We start from the raw sequence: 27556 nt of genomic DNA on the forward strand, positions 1-27556 counted from the left end.
TAGTCTGCTATTCCTAAAATGCAGATTTCTAGAAGTTCTGAGGGGGTCAATATAGGAAAGGCAGAGAGTTGTTAGGTGGGAAAGACTGGGACGGGGCTGGCTCTGTGCTGTAACTGATGCTCCAGCTGGAGTGTGCTAATGCCGAGGGTACAGCTGCGCACGCTTTGTCAGTATATGCTTCCCCACAGCTATGGTGCCTGTACCGCATGAGGTCCCCCGGCCCTGCTTGTCTGTGTCACTCATGAATTTCTCCTCCGGCTGGCGTCTCATTAGCAGCAAGAGGTCCTGCTTGCTGACATCAGCACTCATTCCAACAGTTTTAAGGGATATATTCCAAGGGTGTGAAGAACAAGTCAGTAAATTTCAGGAAACTCTGCTCCAGGGTTTTATGAGCCAGAATGGAGCTGATAAGCAGCAGTTATGTGTCAGGGCTCTCCTAGGGTTGCTCCGCCAGCGTGCTTCCGACATTTCAAACAGCCGCCTTGCTCCAAACAGCTGCTCAGGGCCTCCTTTCCATGCCACGTCTAGCCTCTTGTATGTACTACCTACTCGGCCAAGCAGTAATGTTTCTCAGGAGTCCCAAAGCAGATGGAGAGAAGCAATTCAGCAGGTGGTAAATAGACAAGTCGCCCCAAAGAAGTGAACTCTTCAAGGTACAACAGGCAGGTTGGGGGGGGAGAGAGAGATAAGGCTTTTGAACCAATCAGAGAGGAACTCTAGCTTGGCCAATTAGATTGAGGAACACACCTCAGGACTTTGTCTCCTCCCTTTTCTTGCCTATATTGATTGAAATGGTAGGATGTGCCTGTCGCAGTGGTATCATTGCCTCCTTTTGGTCTCAGTCAAAAGGGTTAAAGGGTTAGTGGTCAGTAGCTGTTCCTGTTTTTGAAGAACTATTTCTGTTTTGTTTGCAAATCCTGCAGTTCATGATTGCAAGGGGAACACGGGAAGCTGCCTTATACCAGATCAGTCTAGCTTGGCATCGTGTGCACCAGGGGTGAGTAGGGATGCTGGAGAAATCCGCCGAGGACTCAAATGAGGCTGGATTCCAAAGAATCTGACCTCCAGAGTCCACAGCGGACCCACCGCCTTCACCTCCGCATCCGCAAGAATTCCCATGGGGCAGCTCTCCAGCTTTCTAAAAATAATGCAATACACTAATGGCGGCAGCCATTAGCTTATTGCAGGAAAATTACAGCCGTAAATGGCGTATTTCACACCATTTGCGGCCGTAAAGCACTCACTTTTATACAAAAACAGCTGTAAAGAGCTGCAATGTATGTAAAAGTAAGTGATTTTACAGCCACAAATGGCATAAACTATGCCATTTACAGCTGTAATTTTCCCGTGATAGGTGAATGGCAGCTGCCATTTGCCTATCATGTCTTTTAGATAGGGGTGCACGAAAGTCACTTACCTGGTCTCGCAGCTTTTCATGGTGGGGGGGAGGCGCTTCGCTGCTCTCCCCCCGAAGTTCAGGCCGGGGGGGGGAGGCTTCCCGCCTCGCCCGGCCAAAATTCAGGCCGGGGGGGAGGCTTCCCGCCTCGCCCGGCCGAAATTCAGGCCGGGGAGGAGGCGCCTCGCCTCGCCCGGCCGCGACATTAAAAGTAAAAAAAAAAAAACGCCCCCATGATAGGCTATGTAACGATTAACATAGCCTATCATGGCTAGATCTGCAAAGTCAGCCGTGATAGGCTACGTAAATCATCACGTAGCCTATCACGGGGGCGTGTTTTTTTTATTTACTTTTATTGGAATGGCGGCGGCGGCAGCCGGTCGAAAGATCGGCTGCCGCCCCTGCCCCTGACGAAGACCCGACGAACCGCCGCCGGGACCCGCCGCTGGGAGGGACATTTGGGAAAGGTAAGTCCCGTCCCGGGGGGGGGGGGGTGTGGAGAATTTCTCCCCGAAACTTTTTCGGGGGGCCGAACACGTTGGGGCTCAGCCCCCCGAAGTTTCGGGGAGAAATTCTCTGCCAACCCTACTTTTAGAAAGCGGGACAGCCACTCCGCAAACTCCAGCAGATGTGGCAGGGATCTGGACAAATCTGCGGGGCCCCAAGCAACCCAATTTGCCCCTAGCAGACACATGTCTGTTTCCCGCCTCCCAGCTGAGCAGAGCAGAGCAGAGCAAGCTGCTCCAGCTGGTCCAGGGACTACAGAAGCAGGCAAGCTCCCAGAGAGCGAGCGAACAGAGCGAGCGAACAGGGGGAGCAAACAGGAATTGGCCAGGGGAGTTGCAGTGGTTGAAGAGACAAAGGAGACAAAGGAGACAGAGGCTAAGAGGTAAGTGGGCTGCAGGAAGCCCAGGGCGCTGCCCTTTATCCTTCTGACTGGCTGTGAGCTCACCAGGAGCTTCTGAGAGCTCCAACTGAATTGGAGGGGTGTGGCCTGAGTACTCCCAGCAGCTGACTGGGCGGGAAGCGTCAGTCTGTTTCCTGCCTCCCAGCTGAGCAGAGCAGAGCAGAGCAGAGCAGAGCAGAGCAAGCTGCTCGAGCTGGTCCAGGGACTACAGAAGCAGGCAAGCTTCCAGAGAGCGGGCGAACAGAGCAAGTGAACAGGGGGAGCAAACAGGAGTTGGCCAGGGGAGTTCGGCAGGGGAGGTCAAGGGGGAGGCCCCTAACATTTTTTTTTTAACTAACTTTTTCCCATTTAATTGTCTTGTAACACACACTTCCACACCAGTGGGACTCTGCTTTTAACCTCTACTGAGTAGAGGAGCAGGCACAGGCTAGTCTAGAACAATCACAAAGCTAGACACAAAAAGGGAAAAGGGGCTATGGAAGGACAAGACTCTCCAGTGGTGGTGACCTGCAAGGTGTGTGCCATGTTTGTTTTCTTGCCTGAGAACAACATGGCCTACACCTGCAACAAGTGCAAGTTGATCACGCTGCTGGAGGAAAAAGTAAGTGGACTGGAGCGGCGACTGTCAACCCTCCGGGGAATAAGAGAACACGAAGAGTTCTTGGACAAAATGGGGGAACTACAGCAGCAAAGGGCAGACCAGAAGCTTGAAGAGCAACAGCAAGATGAGGCAGAAGTGGGAAATGCTGAGGAGAAGAAAAATGGAGTAGAGGATACTCCTTGGAAAACGGTGACAGTTAGGAGAAGAAGAACTAGACGACACTCTGCACCAGTGGAAGCGGTGGAGCTGTGGAACCGATTCCAGGTACTTGCAGATGAGACTGGAGGACAGCCTGCAGAGGAAGAATCACAGGGGAACCTCCATGAGAGTGAGCAAGAGGCTAAAGGTCAGTCAAACAGAGGCGATGAAACCCAGGCCTACAAGAAGAAGAAGAGAAGAGTGGTAGTAGTGGGAGACTCCTTGCTGCGTGGGATCGAGACCCAAGTATGTCGCGAAGACCCGTGGACTCGCCAGGTATGTTGTCTCCCGGGAGGACAGATTAGAGACGTGACTGAAAGGTTGCCTGCACTCATAAAGCCCACTGACAGGTATCCCTTTCTTCTCATCCATGTGGGAACAAATGATACCGCCAAGCGGAGCTACGAAGAGATCATGTCAGACTTTGAAGCTTTGGGAAGGAAACTCAAGAACTTTGGGGCCCAGATAGTTTTCTCATCCATCCTTCCAGTAGTTAGAAGAGGGATAGAAAGGGAACGAAAAATACTCCGGGTGAATGACTGGCTACGAAGGTGGTGCCGACGAGAGAGATTTGGATTCTGGGACCACGGGCTATACTTCCTGGAAGATGGACTGTTGGCTAGGGATGGGTTGCACCTCACAAAGGCTGGGAAGAATGTGTTTGGCCACAGCATGAAGAACTTCATCAGGAGGGCTTTAAACTGAATCCTACGGGGAAGGGAGATGTAATGTTGGGGGTAACAATGGACGTAGGCGCATGCACTGCAATGGAGAGAACAGCGCTGATAGCGCCCAATAATAGTCTTCAGACACATGTAGGAAGAAAGCCAGACTATGAAGCACATGGTCTTCGATGTCTATATACTAATGCCCAGAGTATGGGAAACAAACAGAACGAACTTGAACTCTTAATACAGGAGGGAAATTATGACTTGATAGGTATAATTGAGACTTGGTGGGATGACTCTCATGACTGGAATACAGCAGTTGAAGGATATAACTTGTTCAAAAAGAACAGGAGGAACAGAAAGGGAGGCGGGGTTGCACTGTATGTGAAAAATACATATCTCTGCACAGAAATACAGGAGGAGGAGCTTGGTAGCCCCATCGAGAGCATCTGGGTTGAAATAAATGGAGCAAAGAATAAAAGGAACCTGGTGGTCGGAGTCTACTACCGGCCACCCAGTCAAGGAGAAGCCAAGGATGAAACTTTTGAAAAGCAAATAGCCAATGTTTTAAGGAAGCATGATGTAGTAGTAATGGGGGACTTCAATTTCCCCGATATTTGTTGGGAGACAAATTCTGCAAAACATGGCCCCTCCAGGAAATTCCTGACTTGTGTGGCGGATAACTTCCTCCTACAGAAAGTAGAGGAAGGAACTAGAGGATCGGCTATCCTTGACTTGATCCTAACCAACAGAGATGACTTAGTGGATAAAGTAGCAGTTACAGGAACTCTGGGGGAAAGCGACCATGTTGTACTTGAGTTCTTGGTTCTAAGGGAAGCAAAAGCCGAGTGTACTCAAACGCGTACCCTGGATTTTAGGAAAGCTGATTTTAATAAACTCAGAACAATGATCAGTAAGGTCCCATGGCAAACAATGCTAGCGAGAAAAGGAGTCCAAGATGGGTGGGAACTTTTAAAAAAGGAAATTCTCAAGGCACAATCACAAACAATTCCAACAAGAAGAAAAGGTGGAAGACAACAGAAGAAGCCAATGTGGCTTCACAAAAAGCTTAGGGATGACCTGAAAACAAAAAAGGACACATATAGGAAGTGGAAAGAAGGCCAAGTAACAAAGGAAGAGTACAGGCAGGTAGCACAGAATTGCAGGGATGGCGTCAGGAAGGCTAAAGCGGAGAACGAGGTGAGGTTAGCGAGGGATGCTAAAAACAACAAAAAGGCTTTCTTCAGCTACGTGCATAGTAAAAGGCAGAGGAAAGAAATGGTTGTTCAGCTATTAAATAAGGATGGCAAAATGATAACAGATGACAAAGAAAAGGCAGAGGTGCTCAATTCCTACTTTGGCTCAGTCTTCTCCCAAAAGAGGGTCTATGACCCCCCTGGCAAAGGCGAAGTACAGGCTGAAGGGGCAGGATTGCAGCTTGAGATCGACAGGCATATGGTCAAGGAACACCTCATTACTTTGAATGAGTTCAAATCTCCAGGGCCAGATGAACTGCATCCTAGAGTCATAAAGGAACTGGCAGAAGAACTCTCAGAACCGCTGTCTATTCTCTTTGAGAAATCATGGAGGACCGGGGAAGTGCCAGATGACTGGAGGAGGGCTAACGTTGTCCCTATCTTCAAAAAGGGTAAAAAGGAGGAACCTGGGAACTACAGACCAGTCAGTCTGACATCAATCCCTGGGAAAATTCTGGAGCAGATGATAAAGCAATCCATCTGGAAGCACCTTGACAACAATGCCGTGATTACTCGAAGCCAACATGGATTTGTCAAAAACAAGTCCTGCCAGACAAATCTGATCTCATTTTTTGATCAAGTCACCTCCCTTGTAGACCGTGGGAATGCTGTAGACATCATATACCTCGACTTCAGCAAAGCTTTCGACAAAGTGCCCCATGATATCCTGATGAGCAAACTAGCTCAAAGTGGGCTAGATGAAACAACGATCTGGTGGATCCACAGTTGGCTACAGAATCGGACTCAAAGAGTGCTTATCAATGGGACCTTCTCAAGCTGGGGAGAGGTAACGAGTGGGGTAGCGCAGGGCTCAGTCCTGGGCCCAGTGCTCTTCAACATTTTTATTAATGACTTGGAGGAGGAGGTGCAGGGAATGCTGATCAAATTTGCAGATGACACAAAATTGGGAGGGATAGCTAATACTTTGGAAGACAGAAACAAAATTCAAAGTGATCTGGATAGACTGGAGTGCTGGGCAGAAAACAACAGAATGGCATTTAATAGGGACAAATGCCAAGTTCTGCACCTAGGAAAAAGAAACCAAATGCACAGTTACAAGATGGGGGATACGTGGCTCAACCACACTACGAGCGAGAAGGATCTTGGAATTGTCGTCGATCACAAGCTGAATATGAGCCAACAATGTGATGTGGCTGCAAAAAAGGCCAATGCCATTTTGGGCTGCATTAATAGAAGCATCGCTTCCAAATCCCGGGAAGTACTAGTTCCCCTCTACTCAGCACTGGTTAGGCCTCATCTGGAGTACTGTGTCCAGTTCTGGGCACCACACTTTAAGAAGGATGCAGACAAGCTGGAGAGGGTTCAAAGGAGGGCAACAAAGATGATCAGGGGACTGGAAACAAAGCCCTATGAAGAGAGACTGAAAGAACTGGGCATGTTTAGCCTTGAGAAGAGAAGACTGAGGGGAGATATGATAGCACTCTTCAAGTACTTGAAAGGTTGTCACAGAGAAGAAGGCCAGGATCTCTTCTTGATCATCCCAGAGTGCAGGACACGGAATAATGGGCTCAAGTTACAGGAAGCCAGATTCCGACTGAACATCAGGAAAAACTTCCTGAGTGTCAGAGCAATACGGCAATGGAACCAATTACCTGGGGAGGTGGTGGGCTCTCCCACACTGGAGGCCTTTAAGACGAGGCTGGACAGCCATTTGTCAGGGATGCTCTGACTTGGATTCCTGCATTGAGCAGGGGGTTGGACTCGATGGCCTTGTAGGCCCCTTCCAACCCTACTATTCTATGATTCTATGATTCTATGTACACCCCGGACCAGACACTGGAGGATTTGCCCATCCCTAGAGGTGAGCAACTTGTATGGCCCCAAGGGTTGGACGTAGTGTTGGAGGGACAGCCAGGGGTGATGCACCTGTATACACATGTACACCCCGGACCGGACACTGGAGGATTTGCCCATCCCTAGAGGTGAGCAACTTGTATGGCCCCAAGGGTTGGACGTGGTGTTGGAGGGACAGCCAGGGGTGATGCACCTGCATACACACACACACACTCCTCCCAATCCAGAACACTGGGAGGATAGAGAGGTTTAAGCTCATCTTCCTCCCTGTGATCTTGATCCAGGTGGTTGGGATGGGGTGAGGTTAAGGCCTCCCTGCGTCCCAGCCCTCCTGCTAATGATCTCTGGCGTGGGGGGAGGCTTTCACCTCAAGATATTGAGAAGGACTGCTGGGATGAGGGCGGGTTAAGGTGCCTCCCCGAATGCCATGTTTCCGTGCAGTATCATGCTCCCACCAGCTCGAAAGCAGCTGCGTGGCAGGCTGGTGGCAGCCTGATTCTTCTGGAAAACAGGGCACACAAGGCAGAGTCTCCTCGCATACCCTTTCTCCCAGCTGACCTGATTCTCCTGGGGTGGCGGCAACAGCAGTGCGGGGGGGGGGGAATGAGGGGCACGGCACCTGTGCCAGGTCACACAGGCCAGAGGGCTATGTGTTGCCCACCACTGGTCTACACTGACCAGCGGTGGTTCTCCAGGGATTCAGGCAGGGGTCTATTCCAGTCCCAAGCCAAGGACAGAACAGGGGGCCTCTTGCAGGCCAAGCTGGTGCTCTACCTCCGTGCCAGTCTGGGGGTAAAGACTGAGACTATAGGCAGAGCTAAATCTGGTGGGAGGGGGAGGAGAAATTCAAAACTGAGGCACATTTTCAAAATGAATCTGTGATTCTTTTTGTGATTTCTCTTCCAGTTCCCAATTTTCACTTTCAGGGCATCTCATCGTAAGTGGGGGTGGCCCAGAAACAGGGGCTGGGAGAGGAACGCCACCCCTGTTGCAAGACAACAGGAACACGATCCCTAGTGAGATACAGTGGCCACAAGGGAGCTGAAGAGGAAACAGGAAGTTGGCATGGGCTGGGGAGGAAACAGGCAGGGGTGTTGAACTGAACAGCAGGGGTGTTGTGTGTGAACTGGACAGCAGGGGTGTTGAACCTCTTTTAGCCCAAGGCCTTAATTTGTTTTTGGAGAAGCTCTCAGGGGCTGCATTCCAGTGGTGGGCAGGGCCAACACCAAAACGGGCAGGACGAGAATATCAAGAACACCCAGACTACCAGCTTATTTTACCTTAAAGCTCTTACTGTCAATAAGTAGTTCTTAGTAGGGATGTCAGAGAATTCCACCATGGATCTTGGTGAGTCTGAATGCCAGTGCATTCGGCCCCCCGAAATCCAGCATGGAACAAAGCCCCCCCACCCCGCGAAATGGGTCCAGAACAGAGCACCTACCTGCTGCCGTCCGCGTCTGCGGCCACCATTCACTTCTAGGGATGGCAGAGAATTCCGCCATGGATTCCAGCCTCCTGCCCCCCCCCGCGGACTCCCCCAGGACGGAACTTACCTGAGGCGGATGCAGCGAATTTGGCAGTGGTTCCGGTGGTGGCGGCTGTGTTGGTGGCGGCGGTGGCTCTGGCGGCTGGTCTCTTGGCTGGCCATGGCCGGGCTGCTGCGGCCGCCATTGCCGTCCTTGCAGCTGTGATAGGCTATGTAAGAATTTACGTAGCCTATCACGGCTAACCCCCCCCCCCAAAAGCCAGCGTAAGCAAATGGCGGCGGCTACGGCGGCTGCCATTTGCGTTCCCTATTTTTCGCCGTTCTAGCCTACGTAAATATTTACATAGGCTATTACGGCGGGAAAAAAAGGAACGCAAATACCTCCAACTACACTTTTTGTGTTCCCGTTTTTTTCGCCGTAATAGCCTATGTAAATATTTATGTAGGCTAGAACGGCGAAAAATAGGGAATGCAAATGGCGGCTGCCGTAGCCGCCGCCATTTGCGTATGCTGGGTTTTGGGGGAGGGGTTAGCCATGATAGGCTACATAAATTCTTACATAGCCTATCACGGCAGCCTGGCTGGATGCAAAAGGCGGCCACTATGGCAGCCGCCATTTGCATCTGCAGCAGCCTGTCCACAGCTGGAAATCCAGCCAGGGATGGCCCTGGCTGGCTGCGGAGCGGAGCCGCTGAGGAGCTGAGGAGCGGAGCCAGCATGGCAGGACCGGATCGCCTCCCCCTCCATTGAGGATTCCGGGGGGAGGGACGGAGCGCTTCCCCTGCACCGCGAATCACATCCGCGAACAGGTGAGTTTCGTACATCCCTATTCGCTTCTTCCATATAGCTGTGATAGGCTACGTAAATACTTACGTAGCCTATCACGGCTAACGCATGGACGCCATTTGCATCCCTGTGGAAGCCGTGATAGGCTACGTATGTATTTACGTAGCCTATCATGGCTTAACTAAGGGAACGCAAATGGTGGCGGCTACAGCGGCCGCCATTTGCCTTCCCTTTCTTTTTGCCGTTTTAGCCTATGTAAATATTTACGTAGCCTATCATGGCAAAATATAGGGACACAAATGGTGGCGGCTATGGCAGCCGCCATTTGTGTCCCTGCAGGCTGCCCAGCGGCCGGATGTCCAGCTGTGGGCGGCCCCAGCCAGCGGCTCTGTGGAATCTCCATGGAGCGGAGCTGGCCGGACAGAATTTCGGGGGGAGGGACGGAGCGCCTCCCCCCCACCGTGAATGTCACCCTTCAAAAAGGTAAGTGACTTTCGTACATCCCTAGTACTTAGGAGATGCACTTCAACCTTTTAGGATGGGAAAAAACAGTGCAAAATCCAGAAAGCCACCAAACAATGAGCAGCCATGGGAAATGGGGAGGAGCTATTTGGGGAACCCTGGAGTGCTGCATTGGGAAACCAAGTGGGGCAGATTTAGGGATGGCAGAGAATTTCTTCACGAATCTCTGGGAGGCCGAATGCCAAAGCATTCGGCCCCCCGAAATTGGTGGGGAAATTCTTCGCCAGCCCCCCAGCCCCCCCCCCCGGGATGGGACTTACCGTGGCCAAATGTCCCTCTCGGCGGCGGGTCCCGGCGGCGGTTCGGCGGGGGCAGGGGCGGCGGCTGGTCTCCTGACCGGCTGCCGCTGCCACCATTGCAAAAAAAAAAAAGTAAAGTAAAAAAAACACACACACACCCTTGATAGGCTACATAACGATTTACGTAGCCTATCACGGCTAGATTTCCAAAGTCAGCCAGTTGAAAGGCTACGTAAATCGTCACGTAGCCTATCACGGGTGACTTTGAAAAAAAAAAAAAGCACGTACGCAAATGGCGGCGGCCCATGGGCGCCGCCATTTGCGTTCCTTATTTTGGCACGTCTAGTCTACGTAAACATTTACGTAGACTACAGCGAAAATAAGGGAACGCTATTTGTGTTGCCCTTATTTTTGCCGTAGTCTACGTAAATCTTTACGTAGACTAGATGTGTCAAAATAAGGAACGCAAATGGCAGTCCCCATGGGAGCCGCCATTTGCGTACAAGCTTTTTTTTTTTCAAAGTCACCCGTGATAGGCTACATGACGATTTACATAGCCTATCACGGCTGACTTTGGAAATCTAGCCGTGATAGGCTACGTAAATCGTTACGTAGCCTATCACGGGTGTGTGTGGGTTTTGTTTTGTTTTTACTTTTTTTTTCGCGGCCGGGTAGACGGGGCGCTCCTACCCGGCCTGAATTTCGCCAGCGAGGGATGGGGCGCCTTCCCCCCAGCCTGAATTTCGGCCGGGTGAAGTGGGGCGCCTCCCCCCCTCGCCTGAACTTCGGGGGGAGAACCGAAGCTCCTCCCCCCCACCGCGAAGCAAGCTTCGAGAACAGGTAAGGGACTTTCGTCCATCCCTAGGCAGATTTGGCCCAGGGGCCTAAGGTAGGGATGTCAGTGAAATCTGCAATGGAACCAGATGAGTTTGAATTCTCATAGAATCATAGAATAGTAGGGTTGGAAGGGGCCCACAAGGCCATCGAGTCCAACCCCCTGCTCAATGCAGGAATCCAAGTCGGAGCATCCCTGACAGATGGCTGTCCAGCCTTGTCTTGAACGCCTCCAATGTGGGAGAGCCCACCACCTCCCTAGGGAATTGGTTCCACTATCGTATTGCTCTAACAGTCAGGAAGTTTTTCCTGATGTTCAGCTGGAATCTGGCTTCCTGTCACTTGAGCCCATTATTCTGTGTCCTGCACTCTGGCATGATCAAGAAGAGATCCTGGCCTTCCTTTCTGTGACAACCTTTCAAGTACGTGAAGAGCGCTATCCTATCTCCCCTCAGTCTTCTCTTCTCAAGGCTAAACATGCCCAGTTCTTTCAGTCTCTCTTCACAGGGCTTTGTTTCCAGTCCCCTGATCATCTTGGTTGCCTTCCTCTGAACCTTCTCCAGTTTGTCTGCATCCTTCTTAAAGTGTGGTGCCCAGAACTGCACACAGACACAGTACTCCAGATGAGGCCTAACCAGCGCTGAGCAGAAGGGAACTAGTACTTGCCAGGATTTGGGAGCTATGCTTCTATTAATGCAGCCCAAAATGGCATTGGCCTTTTTTGCAGCCACGTCACATTGTTGGCTCATATTCAGCTTGTGATCGACAACAATTCCAAGATCCTTCGCGCTTGTAGTGTTGTTGAGCCACGTATCCCCCATCATGTAACTGTGCATTTGGTTTCTTTTTCCTAGGTGCAGAACTTGGCATTTATCCCTCTTAAATGTCATTCTGTTGTTTTCTGCCCAGCATTCCAGTCTATCAAGATCACTTTGAATTTTGTTTCTGTCTTCCAAAGTATTAGCTATCCCTCCCAATTTTGCATTATCTGCAAATTTGATCAGCATTCCCTGCACCTCCTCCTCCAAGTCATTAATAAAAATGTTGACGAGCACTGGGCCCAGGACTGAGCCCTGTGGTACCCCACTCGTTACCTCTCCACAGTTGGAGAAGGTCCCATTGATAAGCACTCTTTGAGTCCGATTCTGTAGCCAACTGCGGATCCACCGGATCGTTGTTTCATCTAGCTTATTTTGAGCTAGTTTGCTCATCAGGATATCATGGGGCACTTTGTTGAAAGCTTTGCTGAAGTCGAGGTATATGGTTTCTACAGCATCCCCACGGTCCACAAGGGAGGCTACTTGATCAAAAAATGAGATCAGATTTGTCTGGCAGGATTTGTTCTTGACAAATCCATGTTGGCTTCGAGTAACTGGCAACTGCATTGTTTTCAAGGTGCTTACAGATGGATTGCTTTATCATCTGCTCCAGAATTTTCCCAGGGATTGATGTCAGACTGACCCGTCTGTAGTTCCCAGGGTCCTCCTTTTTACCCTTTTGGAAGATAGGGACAACGTTAGCCCTCCTCCAGTCATCTGGCACTTCACCCATCCTCCATGATTTCTCAAAGAGAATAGACAGCAGTTCTGAGAGTTCTTCTGCCAGTTCCTTTATTACTCTAGGATGCAGTTCATCTGGCCCTGGAGATCTGAACTCATTCAAAGTAATTAGGTGTTCCTTGACCATGTGCCTATCGATCTCAAGCTGCAATCCCACCCCTTCAGCCTGTACTTCACCTTTGCCAGGGGGGACATAGACCCTCTTTTGGGAGGACTGAGCCAAAGTAGGAATTGACCACTACTGCCTTTTCTTTATCATCTGTTATCATTTTACCATCCCTATTTAATAGCTGAACAACCATTTCTTTCCTCTGTCTTTTACTGTGCACGTAGCTGAAGAAAGCCTTTTTGTTGTTTTTAGCATCCCTTGCTAACCTCAGCTTGTTCTCAGCTTTAGCCTTTCTGACGCCATCCCTGCAATTCTGTGCTACTTGCCTGTACTCTTCCTTTGTTGCTTGGCCTTCTTTCCACTTCCTGTAAGTGTCCTTTTTTGTTTTCAGGTCATCTCTAAGCTTTTTGTGAAGCCACATTGGCTGCTTCTGTTGTCTTCCACCTTTTCTTCTTGTTGGAATGGTTTGTAATTGTGCCTTGAGAATTTCCTTTTTTAAAAGCTCCCACCCATCTTGGACTCCTTTTCTCATTAGCCTCGCTTGCCATGGGACCTTACTGATCATTGTTCTGAGTTTATTAAAATTGGCTTTCCTAAAATCCAGGGTATACGTTTGCCTACACTCGGCTTTTGCTTCCCTTAGAACCAAGAACTCAAGTGCAACATGGTCGCTTTCCCCCAGAGTTCCTGTAACTGCTACTTTATCCACTAAGTCATCTCTGTTGGTTAGGGTCAAGTCAAGGGTAGCCGATCCTCCAGTTCCCTCCTCTACTTTCTGTAGGAGGAAGTTATCTGCCACACAAGTCAGGAATTCCCTGGAGGGGCCATGTTTTGCAGAATGTGTCTCCCAACAAATATCAGGGAAATTGAAGTCCCCCATTACTACTACATCATGCTTCCTTAAAACATTGGCTATTTGCTTTTCAAAAGTTTCATCCCTGTCTTCTCCTTGACTGGGTGGCCGGTAGTAGACTCTGACCACCAGGTTCCTTTTATTCTTTGCTCCATTTATTTTGATCCAGATGCTCTCGATGGGGCTACCAAGCTCCTCCTCCTGTATTTCTGTGCAGAGATATGTATTTTTCACATACCGTGCAACCCCACCTCCCTTTCTGTTCCTCCTGTTCTTTTTGAACAAGTTATATCCTTCAATTGCTGTATTCCAGTCATGAGAGTCATCCCACCAAGTCTCAGTTATACCTATCAAGTCATAATTTCCATCTTGTATTAAGGGTTCAAGTTTGTTCTGTTTGTTTCCCATATTCTGGGCATTGGTATATAGACATCGAAGACCATGTGCTTCATAGTCTGGCTTTCTTCCTACATGTGTCTGAAGGCTATTATTCGGCGCCATTAGAGCTGTTCTCTCCATTGTGGTACATGAGCTTTCATCCCTTCTTACCCCCAACTTTACATCTCCCTTCCCCATAGGATTCAGTTTAAAGCCCTCCTGATGAAGTGCTTCATGCTGTGGCCAAACACGTTCTTCCCAGCCTTTGTGAGGTGCAACCCGTCCCTTGCCAACAGTCCATCTTCCAGGAAGTATAGCCCGTGATTCCAGAATCAAAATCTCTTGTGCCGGCACCACCTTCGTAGCCAGTCATTCACCCGGAGTATTTTTCTTTCCCTTTCTATCCCTCTTCTAACTACTTGAAGGACGGATGAGAAAACTATCTGGGCCCTAAAGTTCTTGAGTTTCCTTCCCAAAGCTTCAAAGTCTGACGTGATTTCTTCGTAGCTCTGCTTGGCGGTATCGTTTGTTCCCACATGGATTAGAAGAAAGGGATACCTGTCAGGGGGCTTTATGAGTGCAGGCAACCCTTCAGTCACATCTCTAATCCGTCCTCCTGGGGGAGACAACATACCTGGCGAGTCCACAGGTTTTCGCGACGTACTTGGGTTTCGATCCCACGCAGCAAGGAGTCTCCCACTACTACTCCTCTTCTCTTCTTGTTGTAACATGAACTCCATCTGTGGATTTTGTAGCAGACTGACTTTCCCCTTGTCAGGTGGATTCCATAGATTTGTAGACCATTTTTCTAACTTTCCTGAATTCTGCACAAATTTCATCGTAGAAAAATAGGCAAAATTTTAAAAACCCAGCCAAAAATGTGCATTTCCCCCATAGGCTAAAGTGTGAAAATGTGCATTTGGGGGGAATTTCCGCATTTTTGCAGGTGGGCATTTGCATGAATTTGTGAACAAAAAAAATCTGTTTCCGTCGATGAGCGGATGATGGAACAGAAGGGGCCTGATCATCCGTGAAACACAGATGGAATGGATTTTACATACACATCTCCACCCCCAGTTCGGCACCCCTGATTTAAGGGCTAAAAGCAGCCAAGCTCTGACTTCCTCAGAGCTCAGCAGGGGCCTGGAAGCTGAGCCAGGGAGGAAGAGATGGAAAGCTAGAGCCCTCCTTCTCTCTGAGGCCAGCAAGGGAGGAGAACCACATAATCCAGGGCCAACAAAGTGTGACCTCAGGAAGTAGGGATGTCCATTGCTATGGAAACTCGTCCTTTGGGGGCTCAATGGACTCCCAGCAAGCACCCAACTTGGCTTGGATTTACAGGCTGAGCCACAGGACTTTTCCAGAAATCTGGGAACTCTTTCCATTCCCCTGCCCCCAATTTAGGTAAATAGAAATGTGCACAAACTGTGGGGTACAATTTGTGTAATTTATGTACATTTTGGCTGCAATTTGTGTAATGTGTGCACATTTCGGCCACAAATTGTGTGATTTATTCAACATTTGGCCAAAATTTGCATAAATTATACAATTTGTGCCTGCAACTTGCACACATTTGTGTTTATGTAAATAAAAAAGCCCTGGGAAATCCACGAGCTGGCCTGGCTTGATGCGGAGTGAGTCAGGCCAGCTTGCGGGGAAATGAGCCGATGTCCAGGGCGCTGAGCTGATGTAAGCTCAGCGAGCTCCATGGCCCAGACAGATTCCTCCAACATCCCTATTGGGGGGCAGCAGGGGTCCCAGCACCTGCCACACTTGCAGGAAATGCAGCTGGCTAGCTGGGATGCTGCTGTTCGCCCTCGCCGTGCTGCTGTGCCCAGCGATCATGGTGGAGTGTTGGGAGGAGAGCCGCAAGAGGAGGGGAGGAGTCAGGTAGGCAAGAGCTCTCCTTGGCTGGGAGAGTGCACACGATGGTGGTGTGAGAGAACCTGAGCAGGAAGGTGTGGGGGGAGGATGTGCAAGCACTGGTTGGCTGAGCCCTCACTAAGCCCCAGCTAGCAAGTGTCTCTTCTCCTATATGAGGAGGAGGAGGAGGAAGGGTTCTCCCCTCCTATGGGGCTGCTGGCCAGGGAGAAGCGTAGAAATGGTAACAACTGGATCGGCCTTGCCACGAGGTTCTGGAGTGCAGGAGATGGCAGGAGGACTTGAGCTCTTCTTCACTATTGGACCTTGTGGTTTTAGGCCAACTCTGCAGTAGCCAGGCAGGATTCAGTAAACCGGGAGGAGAGGTGGCAGCGGCTTTATTGAGTTATCTTACATAATAATTGTCTTGAAGATCATTTGTGGTTTATTTGCTGCTTTGGGGCTCTCTCCCCTTCCATTTAGGGCAGAGTCAGAGACAGAGTTTTATTTCTCTGGCACTTGCCCAGGCAGGCAGCGTTTTGCCTCTCCGTTTATGGCAGCAGAGCGTTTGCTCTCATTTTGAAGACTCGGCTGAGTTTTTCTCTTGCCCCATCCTTCAGTTTGCACGCAGAGAAAAACACCTTTTGAGGAATGTGGGTTCAGGTCTCCCTGTCATTCTTCAGGGTTCAGCACCTTCTCCAGGATCTTCCAAACATTAAATTTTTGAGGGGTGACTGTGGATAGACCTTATGTATAATGCAGACAGTTATAACAGTGCTACACCCCTTAACGCCCTGTAGCAGATGTGAGGAGAGACAGTGTGGTGTCCAGCTCCAAAGAAGAGGTGGGCCTAGTGCTGCGCGAAAACCTGTTCTCCAATTTCCTGAGAGTTTTCTGCCCCCATGAAAGAAGCTTCCATTTTTCTGTTTCATTCTCAGGGCATAATTTATTTTGAATTTCTACTGGTGATGTCTTTGAGATTAGCTAATCACTGCAAGGTGGCTGAGGGTGCTGTGTTTCCTTCCTTCCTTCCTTCCTTCCTTCCTTCCTTCCTTCCTTCCTTTCTAGTACACATCTCTCCCTTACTCTGCAGCCTCCCAGGCTGCTTGCACTTCCTGATCTGAAAAGCCCTATGGGGCAAATTACCTCATTGTGTCTTTAGGAGGCTGCCAGCTGCCAGAGAGATGATGTACAATGAAAGACAGAGCACTCACACACCCTCCTTGGCCACCTTATAAATAAGGAAAGTGCAAGTACCCTGCACCCATGAGAATTCCTCTGAAGTTGTCTTCACCTTTGAATGTCTTTCTGAAATCAACTTCATTTCTATCAAATTGAATGAGAATGGTCAGGAAAATAATGTGGAAGAAACATTCGGCACAGCACTCCTTTTCATCTCTGGAATAATATTTTAGAAGTTCTGTTTTCCATTTGGGATTTTCTCCCAGGTTTGGGTGTAGGCTGGCTGAGCTCTCCTCTTTGTGGCACGATTTATGGTCATACAGTTTGGGGGCACTCTGTCCAGGCAGCTTTTGATCAGTGCAGTCATATTTTAATATCCCCGCTTCCCCTTTTAGGGTTTTCTATAATGGACAGGGTTCTTTTAGCATGGTTTTCAACAAGAACAACTTTCCTGCTCTGTTGCACAAAGGCCAGGAAAGGTCGGGGGGGGGGGGAGTAGATGAGGGTGGATGGTCATTCCACAGACCAGGTTTGTAGGGAAAATGTTCAAAAGGACCCTGAGAACTGAAGTAGCAACACAGCCTGCACAACCACATCTCCCAAGTGGTCCAGAATTGGAGATAGAGAGGAATGTTTTAATAGTAATTGGTACAATGGTTGGAGTATTCTGTTTCCAATGACAAAGGTTTTTTTTCTGCTACCCTTGCTGAATGCATACATGGAAGAAAGACCAGAAAGTAAACCACCTTTCTCTGTCGGTAGTTTTAATAACTGGAAGACCGTGAGAGAGGGGGAGAGAGAGAAGGATTTTCCATGCATTGCTTATCCAAATCTCACATTATACTAATGTGTGCATGAGAAGAACAGAAGCTGAGGTCAGGTGCTACATACCAAGGGGAATGGATTGGGAATTGTTTTTTACAACTTGACATTTATTGAAAGTCTTCTCCAGGAGCTGTGAAGCAAGGCGAGTGAGTTAGGACATGTTTCAAACAAATCCACATTTACTCAAAGCCTTGTCCAAGCACCGTGTAAGAGGGAGGATGAATGCATTGGGTACCCTCACTCCAAATAAAATTTCGTTGGAATTCATGATGCCTCTGGAGTGAAGCCTGAATATAACACCCTTCTGCATTAGTGCCATCAAATTCTCAGGTCTGCAGATTTTCTGCTGCTCTGTGTAGGTTTCTAATTGTAGGGACAAGAGAACCAGAAATATCTGAGCATGCTGAAATTCTCCAAACGAATTTATCTATTTTCTTTATTATCAACATTTATATACCGCCTTATCTAGTAAAAGGCCATCAAGGCAGTGTACAACAATTTTAAAAATAAAAGTCTGCAATAATAAAAGCAAGACTATTAAAAACATTTAAACATTTAAAACTACACATTTTAAAAGGCTACACTGAAAAGATGCATCTTTTCACCCTTTCTAAAAGTCAAGAGAGTGAGAGCCAAACATACTTCCCGAGGGAGCGCGTCCCAGTCTGGGAGTGACACAGGAGAAAGCCCTTTCATGCATGCCCAACAAATGGGCCTCTGCAGGTAGTGGTGCCCTCAAAGGGGTCTCTCCTGCAGATCTGAAGAACCAGACAGGTTCATAGTGAGACAGGAGGTCCGTTAGATAGCCAGGTCCTAAGCCCTTTAGGGCGCAATCCTATGCATGTTTAGACAGGAAAAAGTCCTACAACTCCCAGCATGCTCCATGCTGGCTGGGGCATGCTGGGAGTTGTAGGACTTTTTCCTTTCTAAACATGCATAGGATTGCACATAAAATCATAGACCCATAGAATAATAGGGTTGGAAAGGGCCTACAAGACCATTGAGTCCAACCTCCCACTCAATGCAGGAATCCAAGTCAGAGCATCCCCAACAGATGGCTGTCCAGCTTCGTCTTGAATGCCTCCAGTGTGGGGGAGCCCACCACCTCCCTAGGCAATTGGTTCCAGTGTCGTGTTGCTCTAACAGTCCAGAAGTTTCTCCTGATGTTCAGGCGGATTCTGGCTTCCTGTAACTTGAGCCCATTATTCCGTGTCCTGCATTCTGGGATGATTGAGAAGAGAGGCAGTCTTAAGCCTTTAAAGTTTAAGACCAACGCATTGAATTGAGCCTGGAAAACCAAAGGCAAGTAGCGCAGATCTTTCAGGACAGGTGATACAGCTCCCATACTGTGCGCCAGTTGAAGCTTCCAGACCCTCTTCAGGCCTAGCCGCATGTAGAGTGCACTGCAATAGTCTAAAAGTAATGTGCCCATTATTATTATTATTAACACCTGTAATCTTGCTAGCAAATGGGTTATGCCTGTAATGTTGCGCATATGGGCGATTCACAGCACCATTTTGCGTAAAGCTCTAAGTGTGCATTTTTGGGATCGCCCTTTCCCCCCCCCCCCAACATGATGATTGCAGAGCAGGAGGACAGGGCCTGGGTGAATGCGGGTGGCTCAGCGAGCATAGGGAGGAGGGTCAAACGGGGCAGGGGCCCGGCAGGAATGGCTCAGGGTCACAGGAGCAGGCACTCTGCCAGACTCCAGGATTGAAACAGGCACCTGCGCCATCACTACCACTGCACCCTCTACTTGTGTTCTGTGTGATGAGCAGCGGGGCCACAATATAAATCTGCAAGAGGGCTGGGAAGGCACCATGGGGTGAACCACTGAACTGCAGGTGGCCTCTGCTCAATGAAGTCCTTTCAGGCCCGGAATGACTCCGTCCATCCAGGCTGGCCATTGGATCCCCCTGGACAGGAAGGAGTATAAGAGGACTCCTTGCTCCAGTCAAGGCTTGCTCAAGCCGCATGGTCTTTCTGAACACTTGACCTTTTCTGCATGAGGAATTTATCCTGCGCTCGTCATTCCCTACTCATGGTTGTGTACAGGTTCTTTAGACGCCATCATGACCCTCCAGTTTTATACTTTTGGAGAGTATTTCACAGCAGGGAAAGTATGGTATCATTTGTAAAAGTGAAAGAAAACACTTTTTCACTTGGGTATTTGGGTTATTCCACTATACCACAGTGCCACGTATAGGTTATATAGCAGAAAAGGAAATGCTTTTCGTCTGGTGCTTGGATCTCACTTCTGTGACACAACAGAAAGTAGATACAGCACATTATACAGCACATAACAGAAAGTAGATACAGCACATAGAAACATCCTGTTTCCCGCCTCCCAACTGAGCAGAGCAGAGCCGAGCAAGCTGCTCCAGCTGGTCCAGGGACTACAGGAGCAAGCAAGCTCCCAGAGAGCGAGCGACCAGAGCGAGCCCACAGGGGGAGCAAACAGGAGTTGGCCAGGGGAGTTCGGCAGGGGAGGTCAAGGGGGAGGCCCCTAACTTTTTTTTTTCATTTTTTCTTTTTTTTTCATTATTTTATTTTATTTTTTAACTAACTTTTTTTTCATTTATTTGTCTTCTAACACACACTTCCACACCAGTGGGACTCTGCTTTTAACCTCTACTGAGTAGAGGAGCAGGCACAGGCTAGTCTAGAACAATCACAAAGCTAGACACAAAAAGGGAAAAGTGGCAATGGAAGGACAAGACTCTCCAGTGGTGGTGACCTGCAAGGTGTGTGCAGTGTTTGTTTTCTTGCCTGAGAACAACATGGCCTACACCTGCAACAAGTGCAAGTTGATCATGCTGCTGGTAGGGATGTACGAAACTCCACTTACCCGGCTCTGCCGGGTTCCGCTGGGGGGGGAGGCGCTCCGTCCCTCTCCCCGGAATCCTGGCCGGCCGGCTCCACTCCGGGGTATTCCGCGGAGCCGCTGGCCGGCTCTGCCAGCAGCCGGACATCCGGCCGCTGGCTAGCAGGGACGCAATGGCGGTGGCCATAGCCGCCACCGTTTGCGTCCCTGTAGTCAGCCATGATAGGCTCCGTAAAGACTTACGTAGCCTATCACGTCTGGCTTAAAAAAACAACAACAACAATACGCGCATACGCAAATGGCGGCGGCTACGGCCGCCGCCATTTGCATTCCTTATTTTTGGCCGTCTTAGTCTACGTAAATATTTACGTAGACTAAGACGGCGAAAATAAGGGGGAACACAATTAGCATCCGCTATGCTATTTGCATTCCCCTTATTTTCACCATCTTAGTCTACGTAAATATTTACGTAGACTAAGACAGCCAAAAATAAGAAACGCAAATGGCAGCGGCTGTAGCCACCACCATTTGCGTACGCTTTTTTTTTTTAAGCTAGATGTGATAGGCTATGTAAGTCTTTACGTAGCCTATCACATCTTGTAAAAAAAAAAACCCCGACAAGACTGGAAATGGTGGCGGCAGCAGCCGGTCGGAAGACCAGCCGCTGCAGCCGCCACCGCCAAAGCTGCCGCCAGAGCCGCCATCACCCGGAAGATCTGCCCCAGGTAAGTCTCATCCCGGGAGGGATCTGCGGGGGCCGGGGGGGTGGCAGGCCGTTCCGCCACAGATTTCGGGGGGCCGAATGCACTGGCATTCAGCCTCACTGAGATCCGTGGCAGAATTCTCTGCCATCCCTAGCTGCTGGAAGAAAAAGTAAGTGGACTGGAGCAGCGACTGTTGACCCTCCGGGGAATAAGAGAACACGAAGAGTTCTTGGACAGAATGGGGGAGCTACAGCAGCAAAGGGAAGACCAGAAGCTTGAAGAGCAACAGCAAGATGAGGCAGTGGGAAATGCTGAGGTGAGGAAAAATGGAGTAGAGGATACTCCTTGGAAAAGGGTGACAGTTAGGAGAAGAAGAACTAGACGCCACTCCGCACCAGTGGAAGCAGTGGAGCTGTGGAACCAATTCCAGTTACTTGTGGATGAGACTGGAGGACAGCCTGCAGAGGAAGAATTACAGGGGAACCTGCATGAGAGTGAGCAAGAGGCTGAAGGTCAGTCAAACAGAGGCAATGAAACCCAGGCCTACAAGAAGAAGAAGAGAAGAGTGGTAGTAGTGGGAGACTCCTTGCTGCGTGGGATCGAGACCCAAGTATGTCGCGAAGACCCATGGACTCGCCAGGTATGTTGTCTCCCGGGAGGACGGATTAGAGACGTGACTGAAAGGTTGCCTGCACTCATAAAGCCCACTGACAGGTATCTCTTTCTTCTCATCCATGTGGAAACAAATGATACCACCAAGCGGAGCTACAAAGAGATCACGTCAGAAGCTTTGGGAAGGAAACTCAAGAACTGTGGGGCCCAGATAGTTTTCTCATCCATCCTTCCAGTAGTTAGAAGAGGGATAGAAAGGGAATGAAAATCACTCCGGGTGAATGACTGGCTATGAAGGTGGTACTGACGAGAGAGATTTGGATTCTGGGACCACAGCCTATACTTCCTGGAAGATGGGCTGTTGGCAAGGGATGGGTTGCACCTCACAAAGGATGGGAAGAATGTGTTTGGCCACAGCATGAAGAACTTCATCAGGAGGGCTTCAAACTGAATCCTACGGGGAAGGGAGATGTAATGTTGGGGGTAACAATGGACTAGGCGCATGCACTGCAACGGAGAGAACAGCTCTGATAGTGCCCAATAATAGTCTTCAGACACATGTAGAAAGAAAGCCAGACTATGAAGCACATGGTCTTCAATGTCTATATACTAATGCTCAGAGTATGGGAAACAAACAGAACAAACTTGAACTCTTAATAAAAAAAGATAAAGGTGTCCCCAACCAGTCGCATCCGACTCTAGGGTGTGGTGCTTATCTCCATTTCTAAGCCAAAGAGCCAGCGCTGTCCGAAGACACTTCCATGGTCATGTGGCTGGCATGACTGAACACCAAGGTGCATGGAACGCTGTTACCTTTCCTGCCGAAGTGGTACCTATTTATCTACTTGCAATTTCTTGTTTTCGAACTGCTAGGTTGGCAGGAGCTGGGACTGAAGATGGGAGCTCACTCCATCACGCGGCACTCGGGTCTCGAACTGCTGTCCTGCCGACCTTCCAGTCAGCAGTTCAGCGGTTTAACCACTAAGCCAATACAAGAGGGAAATTATGACTTGATAGGTATAACTGAGACTCGGTGGGATGACTCCCATGACTGGAATACAGCAATTGAAGGATATAACTTGTTCAAAAAGAACAGGAGGAACAGAAAGGGAGGTGGGGTAGCACTGTATGTGAAAAATACATATCTCCGCACAGGAATACAGGAGGATGAGCTTGGTAGCCTCATCGAGAGCATCTGGATCAAAATAAATGGAGCAAAGAATAAAAGGAACCTGGTGGTCAGAGTCTACTACCGGCCACCCAATCAAGGAGAACACGAGGATGAAACTTTTGAAAAGCAAATAGCCAATGTTTTAAGGAAGCATGATGTAGTAGTAATGGGGGACTTCAATTTCCCTGATATTTGTTGGGAGACACATTCTGCAAAACATGGCCCCTCCAGGGAATTCCTGACTTGTGTGGCGGATAACTTCCTCCTACAGAAAGTAGAGGAGGGAACTAGAGGATCCGCTACCCTTGACTTGATCCTAACCAACAGAGATGACTTAGTGGATAAAGTAGCAGTTACAGGAACTCTGGGGGAAAGCAACCATGTTACACTTGAGTTCTTGGTTCTAAGGGAAGCAAAAGCCGAGGGTAGGCAAACGTGTACCCTGGATTTTAGGAAAGCCGATTTTAATAAACTCAGAACAATGATCAGTAAGGTCCCATGGCAAGCGAGGCTAATGAGAAAAGGAGTCCAAGATGGGTGGGAGCTTTTAAAAAAGGAAATTCTCAAGGCACAATTACAAACCATTCCAACAAGAAGAAAAGGTGGAAGACAACAGAAGAAGCCAATGTGGCTTCACAAAAAGCTTAGGGATGACCTGAAAACAAAAAAGGACACATATAGGAAGTGGAAAGAAGACCAAGTAACAAAGGAAGAGTACAGGCAGATAGCACAGAATTGCAGGGATGGCGTCAGGAAGGCTAAAGCTGAGAACGAGCTGAGGTTAGCAAGGGATGCTAAAAACAACAAAAAGGCTTTCTTCAGCTACGTGCATAGTAAAAGGCAGAGGAAAGAAACGGTTGTTCAGCTATTAAATAAGGATGGCAAGATGATAACAGATAACAAAGAAAAGGCAGAGGTGCTCAATTCCTACTTTGTCTCAGTCTTCTCCCAAAAGAGGGTCCATGACCCCCCTGGCAAAGGCGAAGTATAGGCTGAAGGGGCAGGATTGCAGCTTGAGATCGATAGGCATATGGTCAAGGAACACCTAATTACTTTGAATGAGTTCAAATTTCTAGGGCCAGATGAACTGCACCCTAGAGTAATAAAGGAACTGGCAGAAGAACTCTCAGAACTGCTGTCTATTCTCTTTGAGAAATCATGGAGGATTGGTGAAGTGCCAGATGACTGGAGGAGGGCTAATGTTGTCCCTATCTTCCAAAAGGGTAAAAAGGAGGACCCTGGGAACTACAGACGGGTCAGTCTGACATCAATCCCTGGGAAAATTCTGGAGCAGATGATAAAGCAATCCATCTGTAAGCACCTTGAACAGCCCTGGCTTCTGGCATGCTTCTTCTCATCCCTGCGTTCTGCTTTGTTCTTTGATTCTGACTCTCCATTCGGTCCTGACTGCTGGTTTGTCCAGTGGCTCCTTGTTGCCACCTCCTGGCTCACCTTGCCCAAGGACCATCCCTGATAATGTAGCAGGGTGCACTCTGTCCAGGGGAGTCTCTCTGGCACTTCTGTAGGGCCCCTGAAGGCTGGAGCCCCAGAATCTCCCTTTTCGCTTCTCCATGGTGGATAGGAAACGTGAGTGTGACCTGCAAGAGAGTTTGGGAACTGGTCCAGCCCTTGATCCCTGTGGGGCAGTGGGAGGGGAGCAAGAATTCTCAACATTTTCACCCCATAGCACAAAATATACCCTGTAGCGACCACACCTCTTCTCTGGAATTGGGAAATTGGCCAGTGAAGAAGCTTTTGTATGTGGCCAGAGTAGGCTTTCCTTTAAAACAAAGGTGTGGATCCTCTTTGAGCCCAAGGGCCAAATTCCTTTATGGACAAGCTCTCAGGGGCCACATTCCAGTGGTGGGTGGGGCTGCAGGCAAAAGAGGTGGAGCCAAAATACCAGCACATTTTACCTTCAAGCTTTTCCTGCCAGAAAGGGCCCATCTACATGGCACCGCTTTCAACATTCACTCCATCATAACTGCACAGCATTGCAGCTGCGCATTAGCTTCTGCTGAGGTACACGCGCGATTTACTGCGGACTTCTCCAACAGAAAAATCCAGTGTGCCCTGACACATGGCCATTAAAGCAAAATAAACTGCAGCAGTCGCACTGCTCTGTTTTTTTAACCATTGTATTTAAATGCACAGCTGCACAGCCACGTGAGGGTGGGGATGCGACACTTCTGGTTTTAGTGGCTGTTTTGTATTTTAGGGGTTCTTTTGTGTTGTCCGTTCCTCTTTGGTAAGATGTGGGTGGTCTGCTCCTTCATTACCATGCCAACTGTTTGTACACAATCACAGCGGCAATCCTCTAGCCCCACACTCTTGCAGTGGTTCGCACATGCGAAGGGACGTGCCCACATTAAAGGTACGTGCCTAACCATCATTCCAAAATGGATCCCTCTTTGTGCCTCTGTTACTGCACAGCTGCAAAGGAACAGGGAGGAATGGGGAGGAGTGAAAAGGTGTCACAGAGTGACGCAATCATTAAGCACACCTACCCCACACCCGCTGCAAACTGCGAAGTCAGTTCAAGGAGGGGACAGACATCGCAGCAACCATGGTAAACCTGCAGCAAGCTAAAAACTCTAAGCAAAATGTCTCTATAGAAATCTGCATTTTCCTTGGGAAAACCATGGTTTGGCTGCGAAGTAGTGACTATATCATGTGTCCCAAAGGTCATCGGATCGCAGCAGCCCTGGAGTAAATGGCCTAAGTAAGTAAGTCTTAGGGAGGCATTTCACTGCACAAAAGCTGGGAAACCACCAAACCAGTGGATGGGGGTTGGGCCATGTGGGGAACCCTGAGGGGCCAAATTGGGACTCATTGTGGGCCAGATTTGGCCCCCGGATCTGAGGTTCTACACCCCTGCTTTAAAAGGAGGCTGAGCACAGGAGAAATGCCTATAGGTTCTGTTACTGATCCCAGAAGCCCCAGTAGCCTCAAACAGAAAACCAGTAAAAGTCACAATTCCCCACAGAGTCTGGTGTGTTGTGTGTTGACATGTCTCCCCCCGCTTCCTCCTCCACAGCTTCTCAGCCCGCCATGTCTGTCCCCACCCACAGCAGCCCCCCCCCCACTCCTCCTTTGACAGCGTCAGGAGCTCAGCTTGCAACAGCCTGGCATCTGTTTTCAATCCAATAAAGTGGAACAGTGCTGCTTTTGTGAGGTTCCATTTACTCGCTGCTGGGAAAGGCCGGTGGCTTTTAAACAATTAATTTCAGCCTGCCATCCCCCTGGGACTTCGGCTCTCTGACACAGCCGTCAGCAGAGGCAAAGCGCAAGATGGGCCCATGTGGATCCATGCCCTCCTCGTGTTGGGGCAGCTTTTGGGAAGATGTAATTATTTTGAGATCCAATATGCCAGTCACCAGCTGGTCCTCCTCATCCCCTTGCCTCATCCGTCTCGGACGTGCCTGTCTGTGGCACCAGACTCTGTAACAAATCCTTCTTTCCAGCCAGTCCACTCTAGAGGAGAGTTTCCACGCCCTCCCATTGCCTTGAAACCCTGGAGAGGCATTCTGCTCTATCCTGGCTTTAACTGTGGGAGAATGCCCTATTATTCTCCTTCTATTATGAGAGGCTAGGTACACAGCAACAAAGGTGTGTATATTCTGCAGGGTTCCAGGATTTCTGCATGCACAGAGAACCTGGTGGCTGGTGCAAAACACAACATGCTGAAAATGCCAGGTTTCTTTTAAAATGTGTGGCTATAAAGGGAAAGTGTTTTGCATTCCTTGCATCTTCACCAAGTAGCAGGATGTTCCAGGGGCAAATACATCTGTTGTGCAGAGGAAACAGGCAAGCAACCCAGACGGGGCTAATTTCCGATGCAAAATCAATTCCCGAGAAGGATGAGGACGCGTCTGCAGCCCGTGCTGCCAATCCCTCTTCTTTCCGGCTAGCTACAGAGCAAGCTTGTTTCTTCTGCCCTGGCTGAAGCCTTTCATTGGCAGGTGGAGTGTGTGATCAATCTCACTAGCTAGTAGTCACCAGCCATCAAGGACCACCAACCAAGCACCTTCAGGAAGCAAATTATAAAAGGCCTCTAGAGAAGGTCATTTTGCATATCCAAAAAGCATGCCTGCAGCAGGACCGTCCAGGTGGTTCTAATTCCAGTGACTGGGACTCGAACTATAACTTGTGTTAAATACAAACTTCAACATGCGTTAGTGTGTGCAGCTGAACCACTTCTCTCTCTCTCGATCTCTCTCTTTTGTTTTTTTACTCTGAAGTGAGCATACAAGGCCCTGATATGGATTGGGACCACCACAAATGTGGAGGGGAGGTTTAACCATTTCCCCCAACCATTTGCTTCCCCAAATTCACCCCCTCCCTGCATTGGGGATTTAAAAAAGAACTCTCAATGAATGGGGCGAATTGCAGGAAGCAAGTGTCTGGGGGTGGAAGATTTAAACTCCTCTCCACAAGTCCATTTAAAAAAATGGCCATCGGCAGGATGTCCCCATAGCCTTATACACAAAATAGAGCCGTGAATCTTGCATATAAGCCTATGGACACATAGACTTATGCGCAAGATTCATGGCTCTATTTTCTATTCATGGCTCTATTTTCATGGCTCTCTTCATGGATCTTTTTTTTTTTTTTTAATGGCGATCGGCGCGGAGGCTAAGTGCTCCGGTTGAAGGTAAGCAGCCCTCGGCTCTGCAGAATCCTCACGGAGCGGAGCCACTCCGTGAGGATTCCAGGGGGGAGGAACAGATCGCCTCCCCTCCCCGGTAGATTCCCCACCGGAACGGACAGT

This window comes from Heloderma suspectum, chromosome 3 (genome assembly GCF_057233095.1).
Source record: "Heloderma suspectum isolate Gila_16-S chromosome 3, 16-S_ref, whole genome shotgun sequence".
Taxonomy (NCBI): Eukaryota; Metazoa; Chordata; class Lepidosauria; order Squamata; family Helodermatidae; genus Heloderma; species Heloderma suspectum.